General features: G+C 44.8%; 1 protein-coding gene across 1 annotated transcript in view; it reads left to right on the forward strand.

The window, feature by feature from the left end:
• CDCA2 (cell division cycle associated 2) overlaps nucleotides 1-26098 on the forward strand; it is a 218849-nt gene that overhangs the window by 169933 nt on the left and 22818 nt on the right. The window contains exons 16-17 of the transcript XR_014060938.1: nucleotides 11708-11894; nucleotides 22104-22202. The gene's annotated coding sequence lies outside the window, so the exon portion shown is untranslated. The remainder of the gene's footprint in view (nucleotides 1-11707; nucleotides 11895-22103; nucleotides 22203-26098) is intronic.

Here is a 26098-nt window from a genome sequence, read left to right on the forward strand (position 1 = left end):
TTGGTCACAGATTGCTCCTTTTCTAATTTAAACCTGTAACTCTTAAAAGTTACAAATGAGAAGTATGTGGAGGGAAAGAAAGTAGATTAAGAGTCAAGAGACCTGGGTTTTCATCCCAACTCTGTGGCTAATTAGCTGTGTGACCTTGTCAAGTGATTTAATGTCTCTGGATCTCCCTTTGTAAAAAGAAGGAGGCTGCAGCAGATAATCTCGAAGGTCCTTTTCAGTTCTAAAAGGCTACAAGTTTAATAACTAAATGATTCTTGTCAATGTATGGCAAAAACTATTACAATATTGTAAAGTAATTAGCCCCCAAGTAAAATAAATAAATTTATAAAAAAAAAAAAAAAAAAAAAAAAAAAAAATAACTAAATGAGCTCTTTAAGAGAACTTGATGGCTTCTAGAAATCTACAGCTTTTTCTTTACTGTTATAACAAGCACCTATCAAGAGCCTATTTGCATATACCAACCAACATATAATTAGCATATGCACCTTCCAGTGGGGGAGGCTGACTGGCCTCTTTCAGGTTCTGGCCTCTCCTTGTGTGCGTGCGTGCTCAGTTGCTTCAGTCATGTCTGACTCTTAGGCTTCTGTGTCCATGGGATTCTCCAGGCAAGAATCCTGGAGTGGATTGCCATGCCCTCCTCCAGGGGATCTTCCCAACCCAGGGGTTGAACACAAGTCTCTTATGTCTCCTGCATTGGCAGGTAGATTCTTTACCACTGTACCACCAGGAAAGTCCTTTAAGTCCTCTACCAACTATTTAATATTTATTTATTATTTTAAAATTTAAGATATGTTTTTGCTAATTTTAATTGTAGTAAAGTAACATAACATTTACTGTCACTCCATTTTTAAGCATATAGTTCAGTGGCATCAAAGTACATTCACATTGTTATGTACCCTTCACCCCCATCCATCTCAGAGGTCTTTCATCTTCCTAAACGAAAACTCTGTACCCACTAAACACTAGCTCTCCATTCCCTCCTCCTTGCAGCCCCAGACAGTCATCCTTCTACTTTCTGTTTCTATGAATTTGACTATTCTAGGTACTTTATATAAGTGGAATTATACAATATTTGCCTTTTCTTGTGACAAATTTATTTCACTTGGCATGATGTCCTCAAGTTCATCCATGCTGTAGCATGTGTCAGAATTTCCTTCCTTTTTAAAGGCTGGGTAATATTCTACATGGGCTTCCCAGGCATCTCAGTGATAAAGAATCCTCCTGCCAGTGCAGGAGACTCAGGCTTAATCCCTGGGTCAGGAAGATCTGCTGGAGGAGGAAATGGCAACCCACTCTAGTATTCTTGTCTGGGGAATCCCATGGACAGAGGAGCCTGGCGGGATACAGTCCATGGGGTCTCAGAGAATTGGACACAACTGAACAACTGAGCATGCACACATCCTAGTGAGTATGAAGTGGCAGTGCTTTTCCTTTAACATAATGCAGTGACTGTGATAGTGCCCGGTAATGTAGACAACAGTAGACACAGGTAGAGGGTGATCATTTCTGAGGACTCATATGATATTTAGTTCTTGGCTGGATTCTGGACCTAGGCTTCCATTCCCTTCTGGATTTTAACCAAGTAACTCGATCTCTTTTTGTCTCTATTTCCTCTGAAAAAGATGGTGGTGGTGCAGTGGGAGTAGGGGTGAATAAAAATAGCTGCTTTCTCTCCACAGGGCTGATGAAACATCAGCTGGGATAATACATGTGAAAACACTATGAAATGAAAACATCTATTTAAATCCAAGAGGTTGTTATTTACAGTCTTGAAATCTTATTTGCCCTGCTCTAGCTGCCTGCCTTTAGCACACTCCACAGGCACGACAGGGACTAGAAGAACTACAGAAAGTGATGATTAAATTCAGAAACTCAATCTGACCCAATCTGTTTTGGTTGGCAATCTCCCGGTGCCGTAGTCTCCTTTCAGGCTGAAGAAGCTTTATAGATGGACTGTGAGGAGGAAGTCTGTTAGAGGCTGGTGGCAGGCTGGGCTTTCGGAGAGGGAAGCCTAGTTTTTGTTAAACCTGCTGACTGATTCCTTGTCATTTTCAGATGATTTAATGGCCATGCACTTGAACTGCCCCCTACCAAACACCCATCTGGGACTGTGTAGGAGAGAAGTGGTGAACTGTATATTGCCAGATGGAAGGGAACAGGGCAGACAGCAAGGAAATGTTTACCAAAGGCATGGACTCATTTTTAAGCGTCAGTGCAACACATTTATTGATGTATCTTACGGGAAGCCCTAAGCATAGGAGTTAAACATGTGGACTTGACTCAGGCAGTTGTTCAATCGTGAAGTCGTGTCCGACTCTTTGCAACCCCATGGACTGCAGCACACCAGGCTCCTCTGTCCTCCACTATCTCGCGGAGTTTGCTCAGATTCATGCTCATTGAGTCAGTGATGCTATCTAACCATCTCATCCTCTGCTGTCCCCTTCTCCTTTTGCCTTCAGTCTTTCCCAGGATCAGGGTCTTTTCCAGTGAGTCAGCTCTTAACAATCAGGTGGTCAAAATATTGGAGCTTCAGCTTCAGCATCAGTCCCTCCCATGAGTATTCAGGGTTGATTTCCTTTAGGATTGACTGGTTTGATGTCCTTCCAGTCAAAGGGACTCTCAAGAGTCTTCTCCAGCACCTCAATTCAAAAGTGTCAATTCTTTGGCACTCAGCCTTCTTTATGGTCCAACTCTCACATCTGTACAGGACTACTGGAAAAACCATAGCTTTGACTATATGGACCTTTGTTGGTAAGGTGATGTCTTTGCTTTTTAATATGCTGTCCAGGTTTGTCATAACTTTCCTTCCAAGGAGCAAGCATCTTTCAATTTCCTCACAGCAGACCAACTTGAGTTCCTGGAAACTCAGGAACCAGGAAAAATTCCTTTTCCTCTCTGTGACTAAGTTTCCTCATCAGCACAGTGATAATAAAGTACCTACCTCTAGTGATTATTGTGAGGATCAAATGAAACCTATGTAAGTGTTCAATAAATATAGGTATTATCATCCTTATTAGATATACAGTATCTCCTGTATTGGCTCAACTATTTTTGTTGTTTGATAGTCCTGGCACTTCTGAACAGCATGGTGAAATAGCAGTAGGTCATAAAGGTAGGTAAGGGGACTGGATTCTTGCAGATCTGTCACTAAACAGCTCTGGGACCTCAGGCAGGTCACTTCTCTGGCCTTGCTTTGCTGGTCTGTAAAGTGAGGGTTGCACGTGTGTTCATGACACATAGATGGTACAGAGAAGTGGCAGCTGTAGCCGTGGGCAAGCTGAGGGTTGGTGAGAAGACTGGCAGAGGCAGGGACTCCTTGTATGTAAAACCCTAGTGATGGGCAGCACGGCTGTGGAGCAGGGTTGAGAGCTGTAAGCAGTTCCTCTGGTGGGTAGGAGGAAAGAAAAGAGGCAAGACAGTTGTTTATTTGCTCAGTTGTGTCCAACTCTTTGCGACCCCATTGGCTTTACCCTGCCAGGCTCCTCTGTCCATGGGATTTCCCAAGCAAGAATACTGGAGTGGGTTACCGGCTTCCTCCTCTAGGGAATCCTCCCTACCCAGGGATCCTCTCCTTCATTGACAGGTGGATTCTTTACCACTGAGCCACCAGGGAAGCCCAGGGAGGGCAGTAGAAGTTGTTGAAGGTTGCTGAGTAAATGAGCACCGGAATGGCTGAGTCAACTATAAAATAGATGTTGTGAGCCAGAATCTGGACCAGGTGGACTCTGCTGATAGCTCCATGCTGGAGGTGAACACAAGAGTTACTCCTTTCAATTTTTGCCCTCCCACCCCCAACTTCCAGAGGAAAAGGAGAGAAGACCAGACAGCATCCCTGCAATGACAGAGAGAGTCCCTAGACACCCAAATCAAGTGTATTGGAGGTACCACCGCACCCGCTAGGGGGATGCCAGGCCCAGGTTGCAGGGGTGTCCGTGACGCTCGATTATTGGCCAGTGGCGGGCCAGGCGCCTGGACCATAATTGCAGGGCCCTGGCCCAGCACCAGGGACTTGCCTTACTGGAGAGCTGATACCTGATGGGCCCCAAACCTCACACGGAGGTGGACCCCAGCTATTGAGTTTCTGGCTGGGCATCAGCAGTTAGACACACGCTTCCCACAGACTCGTTTTCTGGGTGGGACGTTGCTGAGGATGCTCTCACCACCCCCACCATGTTCCTCCTCATTTCTCCCTCCCCTTCTTGATACCCTGCCCCCACTGGACATCGTTTCCCCTTTCATTTCGCCCCATTCCCTCCCTGCCAGATCCACCCTGGCTTAAAAAGAGGCGTCCTCTTAGGTTGACATCCTGGCATGAAGAGGCAGCGTGTGACCTTCCCGCATTACCATGCTGTCGATTCTCCTGGTGGGGGCAGGTGGCGGTGGGGCAGGGGCAGGAGGCTCTCTCACACTCCTTCTGTCTCTTAAAAAAAAAAATTACTCACCTCCCCTTCCAAATTAAAAAAAAGAGAGAGAGAGAGAAAGAGACAGAGAGCGAGAGAGAATTTGACATTATTGTATAATTTAAAATTGCACAGCCTAGAGCCCACAAAACCGAGCATGTAATTACACACTTACTAGAGGTAACAGCGGTGCTGATAATTATTCTTTACACAGGAGAGACTCTGCTGATATCCCACAGTCAGAAAGTGGGAACTACAATATCTTTAATACCATCCTCAGAGACCCTCATAAGCAGAAGAAAAGTATGAGAAGGCTCACAGGGTCCAGAGCAATATCTTCATCGCGCCAGAATGTCAGGGGCTTTAGCACAACAGAAATCAATAGTTTCTAGTACGGTTTTGGGTATGATTTTTTTTTTTTTTAAATGCCCCAGCCTGAGAAAGTACAGGCAAGGTAGAGGTACTGAATAGTAGGAGACAAAATCTTCTTAAGGGAAGGCCTGTCTGTTTAGGCAGGTCATGCCAGGTCAGTTTGTGAGACACATTCTTTTTTTTTTTTTTAATTTTTTATTTATTTAGTTATGGCTGTGCTAGGTTTTCATTGCTGTGCAGGCTTTTCTCTGGTTGCAGTGAGCGATGGCTATTCTCTAGTTGCAGTGTGCCGGCTCCTCATTACAGTGACTTCTCTTGTTGTGGAGCAGGGGCTCTAGGGAGTGTAGGTTTCTGTAGTTGTGGTTCCCGGGCTCTAGAGCACAGGCTCAATAGTTGCGGTGCCCAGGCCCAGTTGCTCCGAGGCATGTGGGATCTATCCAGATTAGGGATCGAACCCGTGTCACCTGTACTGGGAGGTGGGTTCTTTACCACTGAACCACGGGGGAAGCCCCGAGGCACATGTTCTTTATCAGCATAGCAAAACCATGCAGCTGAAACAGGGCCCTCCTCCCGGAATGCATTTGGTCATTGGTAAAGTCTTTTCATAAATCAGTCACCTCTCCCCATGTTTCCTGATGAAGGCAGCATCTTTGATTACTATTGGCTATAAACCTACACAGTCTTACATCTTAAAAGATAGGAGATAAATAAATGGGTTGTTATTTCTAGGCAGCCAACCTTCTTGCCTTTTCTCCCTCTATACAGGAAAAGAGTTGATAGCATTGATGACCCTGATGGGTGAGATGGGGTGAGGGGATGGGAGGAAGGTACAAGAGGGAGGGGGATGTATATATACACATATAACTGATTCACCTTGTTCTACAGCAGAAACTAACACAACATTGTAAAGCAATTATACGCCAATTAAAACATATAAATAAAGACCAAGCATTAGTTGAAGTATTGAGAAGATTTAAAGCAACAGTCCATGATTCAGCACAGGGGCAAAAGGGTTTTGGATAGAGAAATCTAAGTGCAAAGTCTAACATTGTACTTGTTTTCGAAAGGAGGCTCCTTTGATTTTAGCATCTCTGTGCTAACCACAGAAGCTGTGACGTGTGGCTACCTATTTCTACTCTATGACCATCACCAAGTCTCAAAGTATGTCATTTGTTCTTTAAAACGTGCTGCTTTGATTGCTCGCAGGTTGTGCTGATTTTCTGCTTGACATGTGCATGATTTCAGTTGGGCTCAGAAACAATTTTAATTGAGTCCATTGCTCAGTAGGAATGACAGCCAGTGTTTGCTGGAGACTTAGGAGAAGAGCCCTCTTGATTACTCACTGTGTGCCAGTCATAGAGTTAGATGCACTTATGTGCATTAATAATCATTTAAGATACACTCACACTGTGCTACGTAGTAGCCTCCCATTTTACAGGTGAAAAAACTGAGACTCAAGCTAGTGAACTAGGCCAAGGTCACACAACTAATAAAGACTGGAGAGCTAAGTCTCAGTTTAAATCTATTGACTGTCGAGTAGCAGGTGTGGTAACATCATTTCATTTTGTAATTCAGGTGATAATGGCCAGAGTCTGAAAGAATATGCAACCCAGAGCAGGGAGCTCCTTGGAGATGACTTTATAAAATGCCTTTTAGAAAGGGCTTCCCAGGTGGCACTAGTGGTAAAGAACTTGCCTGCCAACATAGGAGACAGAAGAGATGTGGGTTTGATCCTGGGTCAGGAAGATCTCCTGGAGGAGGGAGACCCACTCGAGTATTCTTGCCTGTAGAATCCTGTGGACAGAGGAGCCTGGTAGACTACAGTTCATAGGGTTGCAAAGAGTTGGACACGACTTAATCAACTTAGTGCACACACACAAGGACATTGTAGCAACAAATAAAGAAACACAATGGCAGAAGACTCTTCAATAACTCCCCAGATATCCAGCTACAAATTCTTGGGGAGGCTGACTCCAGGCTAGCCTGCACCTGGTGCCCAAAAAAAGCAGCAGTTAAGTGTTGGTGACCTGAAGATGAGGAGTTGGAGAACAGGCAGATGATTGCAGTGAATGAGCAAAAAAAAAAAAAAAAAAAGATATTGGTGAAAGTCCAAGAATCTGTGGTGATGAGCTGAGTTCTATCCACTGGAGGTCTTTAGGTTTGGATCTGTAAAACCAGACGGGCCATTTCTTTCTTTCTTTCTTTTTTAACTTTTTATTTTGCATTGGAGTATAGCCAATTAACAATGTTGTGATAGTTTCAGATGAACAGCGAAGGGACTCAGCCATACATATACATGTATCTATTCTCAAAACTCCCTTTCCATCCAGGCTGCCACATGACATTGAGCAGAGTTCCCTGTGCTATACAGTAGGTTCTTGTTGGTTATCTGTTTTAAATATAGCAGTGTGTACATGTCCATCCCAAACTCCCTCTCCCATCCTGTTGGCAACCGTAAGTTCATTCTCGAAGTCTGTGAGTCTGTTTCTGTTTTGTAAGTTCATTTGTATCATTTCTTTTTTAGATTCCATGTATAAGGAATGTCATATGATATTTACCCTTCTCTTTCTGACTTACTTCACTTAGCATAACAATCTCTAGGTCTATCCATGTTGCTGCAAATGGCATTATTTCATTCTTTTTTATGGCTGAGTAATATTCCATTGCATATATGTACCATATCTTCTTTATCCATTCCTTTGTTGATGGACATTTAGGTTGCTTCCATGTCTTGGCTGTTGCAAACAATGCTGAATGAACATTGTGATGCAGCCTTTTGGCCTATGTTTTTCCTGGGTATATGCCCAGGAGTGGGATTTTGGGGTTATATAGTATCTCTGCTTTTAGTTTTTTAAGGAACCTCCATACTGTTCTCCATATTGACTGTACCAATTTACACCCCCACCAGTAGTATAGGAAGGTTCCCTTCTCTCCACACCCTCTCCAACATTTATTATTTATGGATTTTTTGAGGATAACCATTCTGGGCAAAACCAGCTGTGCCATTTCTGGTGAATAGTTGGCAAGCCACCCAGCTGTGTTTCCTGGCTTTTCTGTAGGGTCTGAAGGAGGGCAGGGTGTGGACCTACCTGGGGCAGGTCCCCAACACTGCTGATTAAAGGGGCTGTATTGGCCGATACAGGCAACAGGTGAGAGAAGGCCTTGCCAGTTGCGACCATAGACCACTGGCTTTATGACTGTACTGCCTGCAGAGACTGGCTCCTCTGCAACTCCCACTGGTAGACAAAGTGCTTGGGTTACTGATTAGAGCTCATGTTGGAACCTCAGGACATGCTGGTGAAGAAATCAGAATTTGTCTTCTGGTTGGAATCTCTGCTTTCAGTCACTTCAGGAACCCCAGGTCAATCCTGGTGAACCAAGAACCTGGATGAAAACCTAAGATGTAATCTGACTCACAGCTGGGACCCTGGATGTTACTAAAGGCTTCTAGACTCAAACCAATGGCATGATGAGGGAAACATGATAGACAGTGTGATTGATGTTTCAGGACAGAGACGGGGCCTTGCCCAGTATCCTTGCCACTCAGATGATTGGTGTGCATGGCCCAGCTGGCTTTTGGTATCCATCCCTATCTGTACGTTGAGGGCATGGTTTTCTGGAGAAAAAATGCAAGAGGGTTGTAAATGTCCATCAAAAGAGGAATGTATAAGGAGGATGTGGTGCATAGGTATGGTGGAATATTACCCAGCCATTAAAAAGAATGCAGTAATGCCATTTGCAGCAACATGAATAGACCTAGAGATTATCATACTAAGTGAAGTCAGATGCAGAAGAGAAATATCCTGTGATAACCCTTATATGAGGAATCTGAAAGAAATGATGCAAATGAACTTACTTATAAAACAGAAATAGACTCACAGACTTAGAGAATGAACTTATGGTTGCTGGGGGGGAAGGGAGGGAGGAAGAGATAGTTAGGGAGTTTGGACATGTCCACACTGCTATATTTAAGATGGATAGCCAACAAGGACCTACTGTATAGCACAGGAAGCTCTGATCAATGTTACGCGGCAGCCTGGATAGGAGAGGGGTTTAGGGGAGAGTGGATACCTGTATACATATGTCTGAGTCCCTTTGATGTTCCCCTGAAACTATCACAATGTTGTTAATAGGCTGTACTCCAATATAAAATAAAAAGTTAAAAAAAAGGAAATACAAGAGAGTCGCCTGCTTGGTAAAGGAGGGAGTATATGTTAGAGCCTTGTTATTGTTTAGTTGTTCAGTCTTTGAGACTCCATGGACTGTAGCCCACCAGGCTCCTCTGTCCATGGAATTTTCCAGGCAGGAATCCTGGAGTTGGTTGCCACTTCCTTCTCCAGGGTATCTTCCTGACCCAGGGATTGTACCCATGTCTGTTGCATCTCCTGCATTGGCAGGCAGATTTTTTTATCACTGTGCCACCTGGGAAGTCTACCTGAAGGTAAATAGAAGCCATCATGAATGCAGGAAAATAGTGTGGAGCAGTAACATGCATTTGAAGAAATAAAACTGCTAATATATCTCTTTGCCTACCTCCAAGATAGAGAAAGTATATGGGGACAGGTTGGAGAAGGAAATGGCAACGCACTCCAGTATTCTTACCTGGAGAATCCCATGGACAGAGGAGCCTGGTGGGCTACAGTCTACAGGGTCGCAGTGTCGGACACTACTGAGCTGCTGCTGCTGCTGCTGCTGCTAAGTAGCTTCAGTCGTCTCCAACTCTGTGCGACCCCATAGACGGCAGCCCACCAGGCTCCACCGTCCCTGGGATTCTCTAGGCAAGAATACTGGAGTGGGTTGCCATTTCCTTCTCCAGTGCATGAAAGGGAAAAGTGAAAGTGAAGTCGCTCAGTCGTGTCTGACTCTTAGTGACCCCATGGACTGTAGCCTACCAGGCTCCTCCGTCCAAGGATTCTCCAGGCAAGAGTACTGGAGTGGGGTGCCATTGCCTTCTCCAACTACTGAGCTACTAAACAACAAGTGGAGACAGGTAATCTTAGAATCATCCATTGCTTTTGGCATTGTTATTGGGTGTTGGTGCCCAGGTCTTTAGATTGCCTGAAGCTGCAAGCCACTTGTTCACCATAAAGTGGAGGAAGTAAAGTCGCTTAGTTGTGTCCAACTCTTTGCAACCCCATGGACTGTAGCCTGCCAGACTCCTCTGTCCACAGAATTTTCCAGGCAAGAATACTGAAGTGGGTTACCATTTCCTCCTCCAGGGGATCTTCCTAATCTAGGGATCAAACCCAGGTCTCTTACATTGTAGGGGGGTTCTTAACTGTCAGAGGAAAGTGGAGGAAGTGAAGGTTATTTGTGGGCAGAACTACCCTGGGTGAATATCTCCTTTTTTCATTCATCGTTCAGAAAGGTGGTGCTTCTCTGGCCTCCTTGCAGCCTTCTTGTGCTTCCCTGTGACAGTGGGCAGATTAGAGAACATTGTAAAACACTTGACTTTGCTACCGTCTCAGGTCTTGTCATCCTCTGTCCATCTCCCGCCCTGCCTACCCGGGAACCCTCTCTCCTTTGTGCAAATCTGTTTTCACCACAGGAACACATGCTGTGTCTTCTAGCTACAACACTACTTGCTAATTCAACGATTCATCTTTAATGAGGCCCCCTGCCAATGTTTAAATAGCATTCAGAACAAAGAGAAGGCAGTATTTCCAAAACAGCTGCTTCTGTAGCATTCTCGTAGCTCATCTCTTCAGAAAACCAAGAAAGGTACATTGATAGAGATAGATGTTAGAAAAATAGTTATTAAGGATAGGGATATCTATCTATATAAATTTATAGATGGATATAGATATAGATAAAATACTTGCCTTTGTGATGCTGGAAATTTTAAATATAAGCACTCTAAAAAGTTCTGTTGGCTTCAGATAGTACTGCAGTAGGCAATTTTTTAAAATATGGCCTTTTTGCTTGCTTTTCAGAATGATATGGAATACATATGCAATAGTGGAAAGAGTGTGGAATGTGGAATTAGATAAGTATGTACGTACTCAGTTGTGTCCAACTCTTTTGTGGCCCTGTGAACTGTAACTCACCAGATTCTCTGTCCATGAAATTCTCCAGGCAAGAATACTGGAGTGGGTTGCCGTCCCCTTCTCCAGGGGTCTTCCCGACCCAGGGGAAGATTAGAGGAATACTTATTATTTTATTATTATCATTAAGCTACTTCTATCCTTGTCTATGTCTCCCATATTCTTTATTTCTTTTCCTCCAAATACTGTTACCTCTTTCTTCTCAACCTCTTTTAAAACTTTATTGCCAACAGAAACCTTTATAGTTGCTCTTTATTCCAAAAATTAAAAAGAGTTTTGCTGAATAAAAAAAAATTAATGTTTTTGAAAAGGGAAAGTCAGGAGTACAGAAATAGAAGCAGAAAGTGAAAGTTCTCAACTGGTCAACCACCCTCACTCCCTGTGGTAACCACTTTTAGCAGTTTGGTATATATGTGCTTTAAGTTTTTGTTTTTTTATTTAACTAACAAAGTGTATTTATGTAACTGACATGTGTGTGTGTGCATGTGTGCTCAGTTGTGTCTGACTCTTTGTGGAGTCAGGCTGCCAGGCTCCTCTGACCATGGGATTTCCAGGCAAGGATACTGGACTGGGTTCCCATTTCCTCCTCCCTGGGATCTTCCAGACCCAGGGATCAAACCTGTGTCTCCAGTATTGGCAGAGAGATTTCTTGACCACTGAGCCACCTGGGAAGCCTAGATAAGTATAGTCCCATCTTTTCCCCATGTTACTTCCTAGCTGTGTAAGCAGGCATACCCCTTAAGCTCTCTGCCCATGTATTGTTTTACTGATAAAATGGAGATAATACCTTCCTTTAAGGGTATGTATCAACGTGACTAGTTCAGTGTTGGGCAAATAGAAGACAGGAGATAAATATTAGTGTTATTTCTTGTTTAAATCCAGGCCCTTCTAGAATCATCATGCTTCCCCGGTGGCTCAGCGGTAAAGAATCTACCTGCAATGCAGGAGACCTGGGTTCAGTCCTTGGGTGAGGAAGATCCCCTGAAGAAGGAAATGGCAACCCACTCCAGTATCAGAAACTGAACGCTCTGTCTATGTTTCCAGAAGCTGCTTCGGTGGGCCCTCGCCTGTAAGTCTTCATGTTACCTACCCCTCAGACATATTAATACCCTTTCCATCTCACATCAGAGTAGTTCTTTGAGTTAGGAGGTGGAGAGTGGAGCATCATCTAAAGAAAATACCTTGCAAATGTTGACTTGTGCCTTTGCACATTTTTAAAACAAAGATTGAAAATAACTGAGAATAGAGACTTCCCTAGTCGTCCAGTGGCTAAGACTCTGCACTCCCAATGCAGGAGGTCTGGGTTCGATCCCTGGTCAGGAAACTAGATCCCACATGCCAACTGAGAGTTTGCATGCCGCAGTGAAGACATGGCATGCTGCAACTAAGACCTGGCTCAGCCAATAAATAAAAAAATATGTTTTTTTTAAAAAGAAAATAACAGATTAGAAAATGAATAACAAAGTGATCTCAAGAAAACTAGAAGGAAGGAGTGAATAAATTCTAGTAAGTGAATGAACTTTGTAACAGGAAAATAGGATTTATTTGAAACAATTCAAGAAACGGTTCTTTTGAATGGGGGAAAAGGGAAAAGCTTGAAAAAAGAAATGAGTCAAGAAAATAGAAGTACTCAACCTTAGGCCTGAGATAGATGTAAATACAAAGAAACTTTTTAATTCTTAGTGAAGGGTGGAGCAGATGTTCAGAGAGAATTGTGGAAAGATCCCAAGAAGGCAAAGAAAGGGAGTGGAACAAGGAAGAAGCCAGGCCCAGGGTCTCCCATACTGGCTCCCCTGCTCTAAAAATCTTCCAATTTTCCTTCTGATGCTTTACTTTCTTTTTTGCTTGAGCTGTTTTGAAGCTGATTTCTACTAACAATTAAGAGATCATTCCTAACAATAGCATAACTAAATAGAACATTACTACTAGAACATTACTAAAATAGCAATTACAAAGTAGTTTGTGTAATGTGATTCTGTTTCTGTTAAGTAAAATATGTGTAAATATGTATCAAATGGAGCTGGGGGAAGTACATACTCTAAAAATGGTAACAGTGGGCACAGTTGGGGAAGGAGATTATGGGTGCATTTTCTTTTCTGCTTTTTGTTTCTATAATTAATGACATGTGGGCTGCTCCTTTTCCACTGTCAGTAGCAGGTTAGTATGATATATGATAGAGTATGGTATAGTATGATTAGTATGGGGAAGGAAATGGCAGCCCGCTCCAATCTTCTTGCCTGGAGAATTCCATGGGCCAACGAGACTGGCAGGCTAAGTCCATAGGGTCGCAAAGAGTAGGAAACAACTGAGCTGGAGCAACCATGATATAGCCAATCAGATTAGCTAGATATCAGTGATCTTGTGAGTTTAGACCCTGGCCCTCGAGGGAGGGTATGCAGGGCAATGATGTTTCAACAGCAGGAGGACAGTGTGGCTCCCGAAAGAACCAGAGTGAGGTTGGACAGAGGCCAGTAGGTGATGTTAACGGACAAGAGGTTAAGGGGCAAGAGGGAGGAACTGAGCAGGTGATTTCAATGTTCACTGAGAAATCTCAAGAGAACAGAGTCTTATTGCCAAGAAAAAAGTGATTGCCGCAGCAGCTGTTGTAATCAGGAATCATTTGGTTGCAAGGAACAGAAATTCCTTTATGCTTAAGCTTTACAAAGAAGGTTTCGTAAAAGGATATAGGGACATCTCGTTGAACTCCTGTGCACTAATGCAGCCTGCTATTCTCTCCATGTCTCTCCGTCTGTCTCTTGGCCTGTTGGCCTCTCCTCACTTCCCTCTGCTCTTCCGTCCCTCATAGCCAGATGTCTCTGCAAGCTTTAAAACCACCCCATGCAGAAACCAGAACGAGCCAGCCTCTCCCACCCTGAGGTTTCCGAGCACATTCCATTGTGTTGCTGTTTTCTGGTTTTGTTTTTTGCTGCTCCATGAGTTCATTGATGTAGGAACCAACTTTTTTCCTTTCTCTTTTGTTCATCACCAGGACAAATGGTGAATCTATTTTCTTGTTTGGAAAACTATTTTCTTGGTTATGCTTAACTGATAAACATTAGTTTTGAGTAACAAATATAATGGTGTGCGTGGAAGTATTTTATAAATGGAAGTGCCACGTAACTGTAAGATATTCTGTTGTGTTCATTCAAGACAGCCTTTATTGTGCCCTTCCTAACAGCCTGTTTCTAGTAGAATGTTTGGGCCCGCCAGTAGCAGAGCTTAAATTAATTTTATGCACTGAGAAATGTGAAAGTGCCTATACCATACCTGGCACATGAAAGAAGTGAAAGTGTTAGTTACTCAGTTGTGTCTGACTCTTTGCAACCCCATGGACTGTAGCCTGCCAGGCTCCTCTGTCCATGGGGTTCACCAGGCAAGAATACTGGAGTGGGCAAGCCATTCTCTTCTCCAGAGGATCTTCCCAACCCAGGGGTGAACTGGATCTCCTGCATTGCAGGCATATTCTTTACCATCTGAGCCACTGGGGAAGTCCCGATAGTAGCCTCTTGTGTGCTCAGTCACCTCAGTCGTGTCTGACTCTTGGTGACCCCATGGACGGTAGCCTACCAGGCTCCTCTGTCCATGGAATTCTTCAGGCAAGAATACTGGAATGGGTTGCCATTTCCTCCTCCAGGGGGTCCTCCCAACCCAGGGATCAAACCCATATCTCTGGCATCTCCTGCATTGGCAGGTGGATTCTTTACCATGGCACCTGGAAAGCCGGGAATTAGGTTAGGTGAGAATAAATCCCCATTTAAATAGCTATTCCACTACAGTCTTGCTCACTGGCTTAAATTTAATTAAAATTTTTTTTGGATGTGCTGCACAACCAAACAACAGGTGGGATATTAGTTCCCCGACCAGGGATCAAACCTGTGCCCCTGGCGTGGAAGCATGGTTTTAACCACTGGACTGCCAGGAAAGCCCCTCAGTGGCTTTTAAGAACATTTTCTGTTGAGCTAGACTTGTCCTGGCTATCACCTCTTACCTCTCAGGCCCTATTTTCCATCACTTTTTTCAGTGGGACATTAATTGAACAAATATTTGTTCAGTAGTAGCATATCCCAGGTCTCTGGGTTTGCTTGTTTGGAGATGATTAAACCAGTGCTTCCAGGGAGCTCAGAATGTAGAAGAAAGACAGACAGGCAACAGTAAAACCTGTTTCAATTCAGCTGTGGCAGGTATGGATGCTCATGTCCAGCCACTTCTCCTTTGTCTTTCTCTGGTTGAGAGTTTGGAACACTGAATGAATCATCCACATTCCCTTGCAGCCAGGAGTGACCATGTCCTGGCTAGAGTTGTGGCTGATGAAACGTAAGCAGAAGTGAAGCCTCCTCATTGACCATCCCCCTGCCTTGGATGAGTGTGGGGCCTGAGGTTTGGCAGTGATCCTTAGGGCTGGTGGAGAGGGAGAGCGAGAGCTCTCTCTCTCTCTTTTAGAAAGTAGGTTTTTTTTTTTTTATTTACTTTTAATTAAAGGATAATTGCTTTACAATTACAATATTGTGTTGTTTTCTGCCATATATCAACATGAAGCAGCATGTGTGTGTTAGTCTCTCAGTCGTGTCTGACTCTTTGTGACCTGGTGGACTGTAGCCCACCAGGCTCCTCTGTCCATGGGATTCTCCAGGCAAAAATACTGGAGTGGGTTGCCATTCCTTTCTCCAGGGGATCTTCCCAACCCAGGGATCAAACCCAGGTCTCCCGCATTGCAGGCAGATTTTTTACCACTGAGCCACCACGCACCCCTATCAGTCATAGGTGTACATATGTCCCCTCCCTCTTGACTCTCCCTCCCACTGCCCACCCCATCCCACCCATCTAGGTTGTCACATACACTCCCATGTGTAAAATAGATAGCCAGTGGGAATTTTCTGTATGACTCAGGGATCTCTCTCTCTCTCTTTTTAAAAAAAGTATACATTTGTTTGGCTGCATCTGGTCTTAGTTGTGGCATACAGACTTAATGCAGCATGGACTCTAGCTGTGGCATGCTGGCTCTGTAGTTTTGGCTTGAGGGCTTAGTTTACCCCCAAGGCACGTGGAATCTTAGTTGTCTGACTAAGATCAAACCAGTGCCCCCTGCATTGGAAGCTGGATTCTTAACCCCTGGACTGCCAGGGAAGTGCTGAGAGCTTGATCTCCTGATGGCACACAGCAGCCCTGGACTGCTGATGCTCATGTGTTGTTTGGTGAGACAGATCAACTCCTTACCATTTAAGCCATTGTTTGTTGGTGTCTGGGAGCTTGCAGGCCAGGGCAATCCCAGTGCACAGATCCACCTTTCTCACCAGAGCTTGGTTCCAGCTATCTCCCCGCATGGACAGAGTTTGGACTGTCCACTTTCACAGAGATCCTTCCAGATGGACTGGATGGACTTAGCCTTAATGAAGTGAGATGTCTGGAACCTAGACTCCTCACTCCCCTGGACCATTCAGAGTCCCCTAAACACACCACCCACGTGTGTTTGCATGCATTCTCTCTTCCACTTGGAACTTGCTGCTTCTCTTCTTGGTCCGAAAAAACAATCCTCTCTCTACCCTCCAACGTCCCACTGTGAACATTAAATTCACTCCAAAACTTTTTCTAACCCAACACCCCCACCCCCAGGAATAAGTCATTACTGCTTAATTCTGTTTTCTTGTACCTGATCCACATTTCTATGCAAGTGTCACACTTTGCCTCTTACCAGTTAGTTCTGTGCCCCAGGGAAAAAAAAGTAAAGCCACCAGACCAGCATCAGGGAGACAGTTCATTGGGACAGGTGCCTCACGACTAGTAAAGGGCTTCTTCCAGAAGAGGGTGACAGGACTTCCTTGGTTGTCCACTGGTAAAAATATGCCTTGCAATGCAGGGGACATGGGTTCAATCCCTGATCAGGGAACTATGATCCCATGTGCTGCAGGGCAACTAAGCCCTCACTTGCTGAAACAAAAGATCTCGCATGACTCAATAGAGATTCCGATTGCAGAAACTAAGACCCAAGGCAGCCAAATAAATAAATTCTGAAGAGGGTAAGGAGGTCTGGAAGAGGAAGCACAGGACCAGAGCAGATGAGATGGGAATGGTGTAGAGGACTGAGAAAAAGGAAGGACCCATGGCTAGTGAACTGTCTCCCTAGTGGTGGTCTGGTGGCTTTACTTTTACTAGCTGGGTTACAGAGCTAACTGATAAGAAGAGACAAGATGTTTTATAGCTAAGTGAAGAAAGACCAATCAGGCAGCTATGGCAATAACCTACACCAGAGATAACTGGAAGCTTGAACCAGGGTAGGAACAAAGGGAACGGAGAAACGATAGAGATGAGAGGTGTTTCAGGAACAGAGCCAGTAACAGAGGGTCAATAGGTATTCAAGTGAGTAGTGAAGAAATTTAAGAGAACACGAGAAATGTTTCAGTGATAGAATGAATAAGACAGAGATGTTTCATAAATATAACCAGTAGAACCTGGAGAGAACCAACAGGGCATGGGATCAATCAGATTAAATACAGCAGTTCTTGTTGTCAAATGTTATGATCAGTCAAGGAGAAGCCAAATGGATTGAAACTGAGTGAGGAGGTCACGGGACCCAGAAGAGACTCTTTTCTCTAATAGCGGAGGCTTAAGCTAAATAAGGGGCTTCTCAGGTGGCTCAGTGGGTAAAGAATACTCCTGCAACACAAGAGACAGGGGTTCCATCTCTGGGTTGGGAAGATCCTCTGGAGGAGGGCATGGCAATCCACTCTAGTATTCTTGCCTGAAGAAACCCATGGACCTAGGAGTCTGGTGGGCTACAGTCCATGGGGTCGCAGAGAGTCGGACATGACTTAAGCGACTTAGCATGCATGCATGCAAGCTAAATAAAAGTATTATGAAGAGGGAATGGAAGGGCTTCCCTGGTGGCTCAGTGGTAAAGAATTAGCCTGTCAATGCAGCAGACAATGGAGTTCAATCCCTGGTCCAGGAAGATCCCGCATGCTGTGGAGCAGTGAAGCCCGTGGGCCACAACTACTGAGCCTGTGCTCTGGAGCCTGTGAGGCACAACTGCTGAAGCCTGTGTTCCCTAGAGCCTGGGCTCTGCGACCAAGAGAAGCCACCACAATGGGAAGACCATGCACCAACTAGAGAAAAGCCCGCACAGCCCGCACTCATACATATATATATATATATATGTATGTACTCATGTATGTACTCATATATATATATATATATATATATGTAAAAGTGGGGCCAGGAATACATGGAGCCTTGTTTCCAGGGAGTATGGTAAACAAGAGATCTGTGTGAACAGTTAAGTGGTAGGTGGGTGTTAAGTTTGAAGAAACATTTTTTTGAAGGATGGGGGACTTGAGCTTGTCCAGAAGGGAAAGTGAGGGAGAGGGGGAAACCTTTAGAATAAGAGGGACAGGAGAATAATAATCCCTTCCATTTTTGTATAATTTTATAATTTTATTCAGTGCTTTGCATTTTAGAAACTCATGGTACAGAACGGCATCACAATCTATTGACCCTCAGAAAGATCAAGGGACTTTAGTCAAGAGGAGAGAAAGAGGGTGTGAGCTCAGGACATCTGAAACTCTTTTGGCTTTTGTTTTTTTCTGTTTTTATTGTTGACCAGAAAACATATAATGAGGGGAAAGATGATTTTAGAAGTACTAGTGAGTAACCACGGAGAAGGCAATGGCACCCCACTCCAGTACTCTTGCCTGGAAAATCCCATGGACGCAGGAGCCTGGTAGGCTACAGTCCATGGGGTTGCTAAGAATCGGACACAACTGACCGACTTCACTTTCACTTTTCCCTTTCATGCACTGGAGAAGGAAATGGCAACCCACTCCAGTATTCTTGCCTGGAGAATCCCAGGGACGGCGGAGCCTGGTGGGCTGCCGTCTATGGAGTCGCACAGAGTCAGACATGACTGAAGCGACTTAGCAGCAGCAGCAGCAGCAGTGAGTAACCAGGAAATTTTTTTGTGGAGAAACACATTCATTACCTAATTTAACCACTGAGGTATGAGGTTGATCATTATCAGCGTTCTTCTCATTACATTGATGAGCAAACTGAGGGTCAGACCAAGTGACTTCCCTAAGGCTACATAGCTAAGAAATAGTCCAGAAGACCCTCAAACCCTTGTCTCCCAACTCCTAGGCCAGTGCTCTCTGTGGTGAGTCTTCTCATTGACAATACAATTTCCTCTTGCTTGTGGATAAGAAAGCCTGCATGGAGATCAGCAGTGCTTCTCCCCATATTTCGGATTCTCCTCTCCTTGGGACACTGGAATAGTGTTCATCTTCATCCCCTTGAATAGCCATGACCATGTGACTTGTTTTAAACAGCGTGGTATGAATGAGTGTGTAGTTCTCTCTACTTTGACAACCTTGCAAGAGAGGGGATGGTAAGATGGACGCTGCCTGAATGCGGCTAGAACTGTCTAGAAAATTCTCTAAAATTCTATAATTGTCTAGAGAATTGCTTGAACCTAGAGTGATTGAGAAATAAACTTAAGTGCCTGATATTTGGGGATTGTTTATAGCTGCATAAGGCTTCCAGATGGTGCTAGTGATAAAGAACCTGCCTGCCAATGGAGGAGATGTAAGAGATGGGGGTTCAGTCCCTAAGTAGGGAAGATCCCCTGGAGGAAGGCATGGCGACCCACTCCAGTATTCTTGCCTGGAGAATCCCATGGACAGAGGAGCCTCGTGGGCTGCAGTCCATAGGGTCACAAATAAGCGAACTGAAGCGATTTACTACTACCACCACCACCACAGCAGCATGATCTCGTCTATACAGTTGAAGACCAACAAAATCTTCCCCATGGAGAAAGAATGCCCTGGTGTCTCATAGATAACTCTATCCCAAAGAGGCAAGCATCTTCCCAGGATAAACCCCTTGTAGTTAAAATGCCATCAGAACATTTATAAAAGAGGCTATATTGGATGGTGAGTTTTTATTATGAGGTTCAGTTGTGGGCTTGAGGAGAAATTGTTTTTACAGATGTTCAGGGCGTGTTATGAGGAAATGGCCTTTTACAGGCGGTTCGGATTGATGGGTTCTCTAGGGATGTCCTCTGACTACATGCACAGAGGAAGTAGGGAGGGGTCTGCAGAAGCCCAGAAGGACACAATGGAGTTTGAGGGAGACCATGAAAGGGCAGCAGCTGAATCCATGAGACAGAGCAAGATTTGGAGTCATGTAGATTTGGATATAATTCTCGGCTCTGCTGCTCATTCCCCAGATTTCTTACTCTGTCAGAATGATGTTCTATAAAATGAGACCAATGATACTTCCATCTTAGAGTTATGATGAAACTTGATATTGTCATGATTGTTATCATTACTTTTGTTGTTATTCTTGTTGTTACCTTACAATGGGGACCCAATGGTTTAGAAGTTTACTTTTTCATCCTAGGCTTCACAGGCTCTGGGCAAAGGGTAGAGTTGGGAGAGAGGATTATACTTCCCATCTATTTTTTTAAATTCTTGTTTTATGTTTGTTTTTGGCTGTGCTGCATCTTTGTTGCTACACTGGCTTTCCTCTGGTTGCTGCGATGGAGAACTACTCTTCCGTGCAGAGCTTGGGCTTCTTATTGCAGTGGCTTCTCTTGTTAGAGAGCACAAGCTCTAGGGAGGGAGACTTCATTAGTTGTGGCCCATGGGCTCTAGAGTAGTTGCTCCGCATGGACTTTGTTGCTCTGCAGCATGTGGGATCTTCCTGGACCAGGGGTCAAACCCATGTAACCTGCATTGGCAGGCAGATTCCTCACCACTGGACCACCAGGGAAGCCCTCCTATTTTTATTTCTTCCTTTGTGACAACACTTTGGGGTGGTGCAATCTTGGAAACCAGAGGAACCAGAGATTAAATTGGCAACATACACTGGATCATCGAAAAAGCAAGAGAGTACCAGAAAAACACCTATTTCTGCTTTATTGACTATGCCAAAACCTTTGACTGTGTGGAGCACAACAAACTCTGGAAAATACTTCAAGAGATGGGGATACCAGACCACCTGACCTGCCTCTTGAGAAATCTGTATGCAGGTCAGGAAGCAACAGAACTGGACATGGAACAACAGACTGTTTCCAAATAGGGAAAAGAGTACGTCAAGGCTGTATATTGTCACCCTGCTTATTTTACTTATATGCAGAGTACGTCATGAGAAACGCTGGGCTGGATGAAGCACAAGCTGGAATCAAGATTGCTGAGAGAAATATCAGTAACCTCATATGCAGATGACACCACCCTTATGGCAGAAAGTGAAGAAGAACTAAAGAGCCTCTTGATGAAAGTGAAAGAGAAAAGCAAAAAAGTTGGCTTAAAACTCAGCATTCAAAAAACTAAGATCATGGCAGATGGTCCCATCACTTCATGGCAAATAGATGGGGAAACAGTGGAAACAGTGAGAGACTTTATTTTGGGGGGCTCCAAAATCACTGCAGATGGTGACTGCAGCCATGAAATTAAAAGATGCTTGCTCCTTGGAAGAAAAGTTATGACCAACCTAGACAGCATATTAAAAACCAGAGACATTACTCTGCCAACAAAGGTCCGTCTAGTCAAAGCTATGGTATTTCCAGTAGTCATGTATGGATGTGAGAGTTGGACTGTAAAGAAAGCTGAGCACCGAAGAATTGATGCTTTTGCACTGTGGTGTTGGAGAAGACTCTTGAGAGTCCCTTGGACTACAAGGAGATCCAACCAGTCCATCCTAAAGGATATCAGTCCTGAGTATTCATCGGAAGGACTGATGCTAAAGCTGAAACTGCAATACTTTGGCCACCTGATGCGAAGAACTGACTCATTTGAAAAGACCCTGATGCTGGGAAAGATTGAAGGTGGGAGGAGAAGGGGACGACAGAGGATGAGATGGTTGGATGGCATCACCGACTCAATGGACATGTTTGAGTAAACTCCGGGAGTTGGCCGATGGACAGGGAGGCCTGACGTGCTGCAGTCCATGGGGTCACAGAGTCGGACATGAGAGTGACTGAACTGAACTGATCTTGGGAAATGCATTTGGAAGCTGGAGATGCCTTCTTTTTAGAAGTTGCATTTAAGTTTTAAAAGCTAAGAAGAGCCGAATGAGGCTGAGGGGAAAGGAGCAGACAGCTGGCTGCTTAGAACTGGCTCCAGGCTAATGGTTCTAAGTGGGATGACGAAGAGGCCTTTCCACAAACTGACCTTCTGCATTGTCCAGCCTAGTTGGCCAGAGAACCCATCCAGGGTAGAATCCTGGTTAGTATTAAATAGGACTCAATGGACTGAAAGTCTTAACTGTCTCTTATCTGTCTCATCTCTAGGGAACCTCAACCAACTGCTAGGTGGAGACATTGGATACAATCAAAGAGATAGGAAGGAAACCCCCAGTGCATTGATAGGCCAAAATGAAGAATGATCAGGTGAGTCCACATCTGATCCCATGGTCATGTCAGTAATTTTTTTTCTTCCTGTTTGAAAAGTTACTCAGTTTTGAGAGAGGACATTGGAATCTTTCCTTTCACTCAGATTTCCCAAACTTTATTTACCAACATAACTTTTCATGGTTGTGTGTATGTGTGTGTAATAGCTATGCAAAAGCTACCCAATTATGTACTTAATTCCTTATAATTGACTCATTTTTTTTTAAACACCCACTTTCATTTGATGCTGAGCAATAATATCCAAGGAATCACAGTTTTTGCAGGTTTTTTTTTTCTAGCAGGTTTTCTTTTCTAGCATGTATGACAGTAAATATGTGACTCAAATTTTTTCAAGAGTATTGGCTCAGGGTCTACCTCCAGTCATCTGGCAGACTCTTAGGAGTGCACGGGCCACGTTTTGGGGTCCCCACTCTGGAAGCCAAGGGAAGCCAGGTGGGGGGTCTTGCCTGTGGGGTTGGTGGGGAGCACCGCCCAGAAGGGGGGCTCCATCTTGGTTCCTCTGCTGCCATCTGCTCCAAGCCAGCATCCTTTTGTGAAAAGCCCTGCATGGATCAGCTTGGCTGATTGGCTGGAGCTGTGCCCAGAGTGCCCAGATGTACATGCGCTCGGAAGATGGGGCACAGCTGGGGTTCGCTGCCTCCCCCGAGGCCGGGCTTTGCTGGGGAGGCTTGACTGTGCCTCCCTCTCGACTGTGGGGCTTCCTGCAGGGTGGGCGGGCAGCGTGGGACAGACCCCCCCTTGTGCTGCGGCTCCCGGGCCGCCTCTGCCTGCCATGTGCTGCCACTGGGGACTCGCGGGTGCTTCCATGGCAACAGAACCATGGATTGTGCTTCCAGAAAACGTCTCAATCTCCTGTGTGGAGCTGGGCTGGGTGTGTGGAGTGCTTGGCAGTCACCGAGGAGGGGCAAGAAGAGGAAAGTAAGAGTTTGCAGTGTTCCCCCCACTCCATTTTCCTGAGTTCTGAGGACTTCATTGTTTTGGATGCATGTCGGAAGTCATGGAGACTGGGCTCATCAAGAGAAGAGGCGGTGTTTGGAAGGCCATCTCATTAATTGGACGAAGGTTCTCAGCAATAGTTGCATTCTGTTTGGTCTGGGTGGGTCTCTTTCTCCCGAGGTCACCCTCAGAAGGAGGTGTACTGGCAGGGCAGAGAAGGCAATGGAAGGATGCGTGTGCCGAGCGTGTCCCCAGGTCTCCGTTCAGGATTGCAGTCACTGGGCTGAATCTCCCCCACAGTCCTTTTTCCTCTACCAGGCAGGGCAATGTGGCCTCAAAGATAAATATATTTTTGTGAACCCCCTCTGGATTTCTTTCAACATCCCAATATGAAATCTTGGATTTTATGTCTGTGATGAAACAGCAGTTTGGACTCCTCACCAAACGGAGCCAAAGAGACAGAGTAGGTGGCACAGTGGTGAGTGTTGCCAAAAAAAAAAAATAGGGCCAGAGAGGATGCTCAGGTATCTGTCAGGTGAGCCCCTGGAATGCTGTCCCAAGTGAGGGTCCTTGGCTTCACACCGAAGGAAGTCAAGAGGGAGGCATGGTAAAGTGAAACCAAGTTTATTTAGAGCCATATACACTCCATAGATCGGAGAAGGCAATGGCAGCCCACTCCAGTACTCTTGCCTGGAAAATCCCATGGATGGAGGAGCCTGGTAGGCTACAGTCCATGGGGTTGCTAAGAGTCAGACACGACCGAGCGACTTCACTTTCACTTTTCCCTTTCATGCACTGGAGAAGGAAATGGCAACCCACTCCAGTATTCTTGCCTGGAGAATCCTAGGGACGGCGGAGCCTGGTGGGCTGCCGTCTATAGGGTCGCAAAGAGTCGGACACGACTGAAGCGACTTAGCAGCAGCAGCAGCAGCACACTCCATAGATAGAATGCATGAGTATCAGAAAGTGAGGTGATTAGCCTTTATGGGCTGAGGAATTCCATAGGCTAATGAGCGAGAGGATTATTTCAACTATTTTGGTCAAGGGGCATAGATTTCCAGGAGTTGGGGCACTGCCCACTTTTTGACCTTTTATGGTTGGTCTTGGAACTGTCATGGTGCCTGTGGGTGTGTCATTTAGCACATGTGATGATATTATAGTGAGCATATAATGAGGCTCAAGGTCTACTGGAAGTTGAATCATCCACCATCTTGGAAATAGTTGGTTCTAACCAGTATGTTCTCAAGGGCTATGTCATTCTTTTAAAGATTGTGCCTTGCCCCCTTCCTATCTTGAGAGTGGAGTTGCCTTATGCTGCCCTTCAGAAGCGTAGCTGGTCAGAGAGAGAGAGATGAGAAAGAAACATCCAATGGGGAGAAAAATAGAAGGGTAGAGTTGCCACAATAGCTTGGGGATTCTTACCACTCTGAATTCTTAGCACTCTGGCTTAGAGGAAGGAAGTGAACAAAGAAGAAAAGGTATCAAAGCCTTGAACCTGGGACTCCTCACATAACTGTTGCACTGGGATGAAGATACAACATTTTTGTGTGCCCTATGAACTTTTGTTCCATCGGATGCTCCACCCAGTAAAATGGTGGTCCAAAAGAATGTTCTGGAATTGAAGCAATCTAGTCTATGACTTCTCCTCCTTGGGAATGGACTGTCTTGCCTCCAGAGAGGAGAGAGTTCTTAACCAGCCTCCTCCTCTTCCCTGTAAGGAAGGTAAATGGAGAGCTTCTCCCATAGAGTGGTCAGACTTCTTTCTAGTATGTCTCTCTTTTTCCCTTCGTGGACAATGACTTTGGGTTTGCCTGGTGTATGTAAAAGTTAGTTATGGTGCATCTGGGTCTCTATGGGTAGTAATAAAATAACTTCAATTGACTAGTATGAGATTCCTGGAGTCTTTCTCAAGGCTCTTACTCTGCATTTAGAAGAACAGTGTCACACACATCTGTGCTCTGTAGTTGGGTAAGTGTCTCAGACTACAGTTCTATGTCACCTCTTGTGTGCTAAGTTGCTTCAGTCATGTCTGACTCTTTGCAACTCTATGGACCATAGCTCACCAGGCTCCTCTGTCCGTGGGATTCTCCAGGCAAAAATACTGGAGTGAGTATGCCCTCCTGCAGGGTATCTTCCTGACCCAGGGATTGAACTCTTACATCTCCTGCATTGGCAGGCAGGTTCTTCACCACTAGCGCCACCTTCGAAACCCACATCACCTCTTAAGAGACTGGAATCTGTCACCATGTGGCAGGAGGCTGAGCTTTTAGCAGTGTGCCAGGCCTTGGGGTGTGCCTTGGGGTGCTTGGCCCAAAGCAAGCAAGCAAATAATTGTTGAATAGCCAAATAGTCATTTTCCTTATTACATTCTAGGGTTAGAATTCCTTTAGGAGTAAAAAGAATTTGAACTACAACTTTACAGTGCTGAACTTTAAAATTTGGGATTATCACAGTATCTTCAAAGAAAAATCATGAGTGGTCTTTGTACCATCTTATCAGCTCCAGGCCACCCTTTCTCATTTCTGTACCGTGTTCCGGTCCTCTTCACTTGGAAAGTTCTTCTCCCTCTTCACCCTTCTAGTCATGTTTTGTTTCAAGACATCCTCAATGCTAACTTGTGTGTATCTTCCCACCCCCTGAAGTTCTCATTGATCCCTCTCTCCATCGTCACATGGCTCTGCTGTTCTTCACCCCCCACTGGGCACTTAACACATGCTAGATTGTGTCATCTTTTGCTTTTTGTGTGTGTGTGAGTTTTGCTTTCCTGACTAGATTAGAAATCAAGACTAATCTCATAACTCTGTATATTTTTCTTTGTGTTTCAGATGAATGTTTTGGAGTGGGGCTCAATTCGTATTTTGGCATTGAGTATCAACCTGAAGGGGACTTTCCTGGTGGTCCAGTGGTTGAGAATCCACCTTCCAATGCAGGAGGCATGG

Source organism: Giraffa tippelskirchi, chromosome 1 (assembly GCF_054371585.1).
Source record: "Giraffa tippelskirchi isolate mGirTip1 chromosome 1, T2T-mGirTip1v1.2.pri, whole genome shotgun sequence".
Classification (NCBI taxonomy): Eukaryota; Metazoa; Chordata; class Mammalia; order Artiodactyla; family Giraffidae; genus Giraffa; species Giraffa tippelskirchi.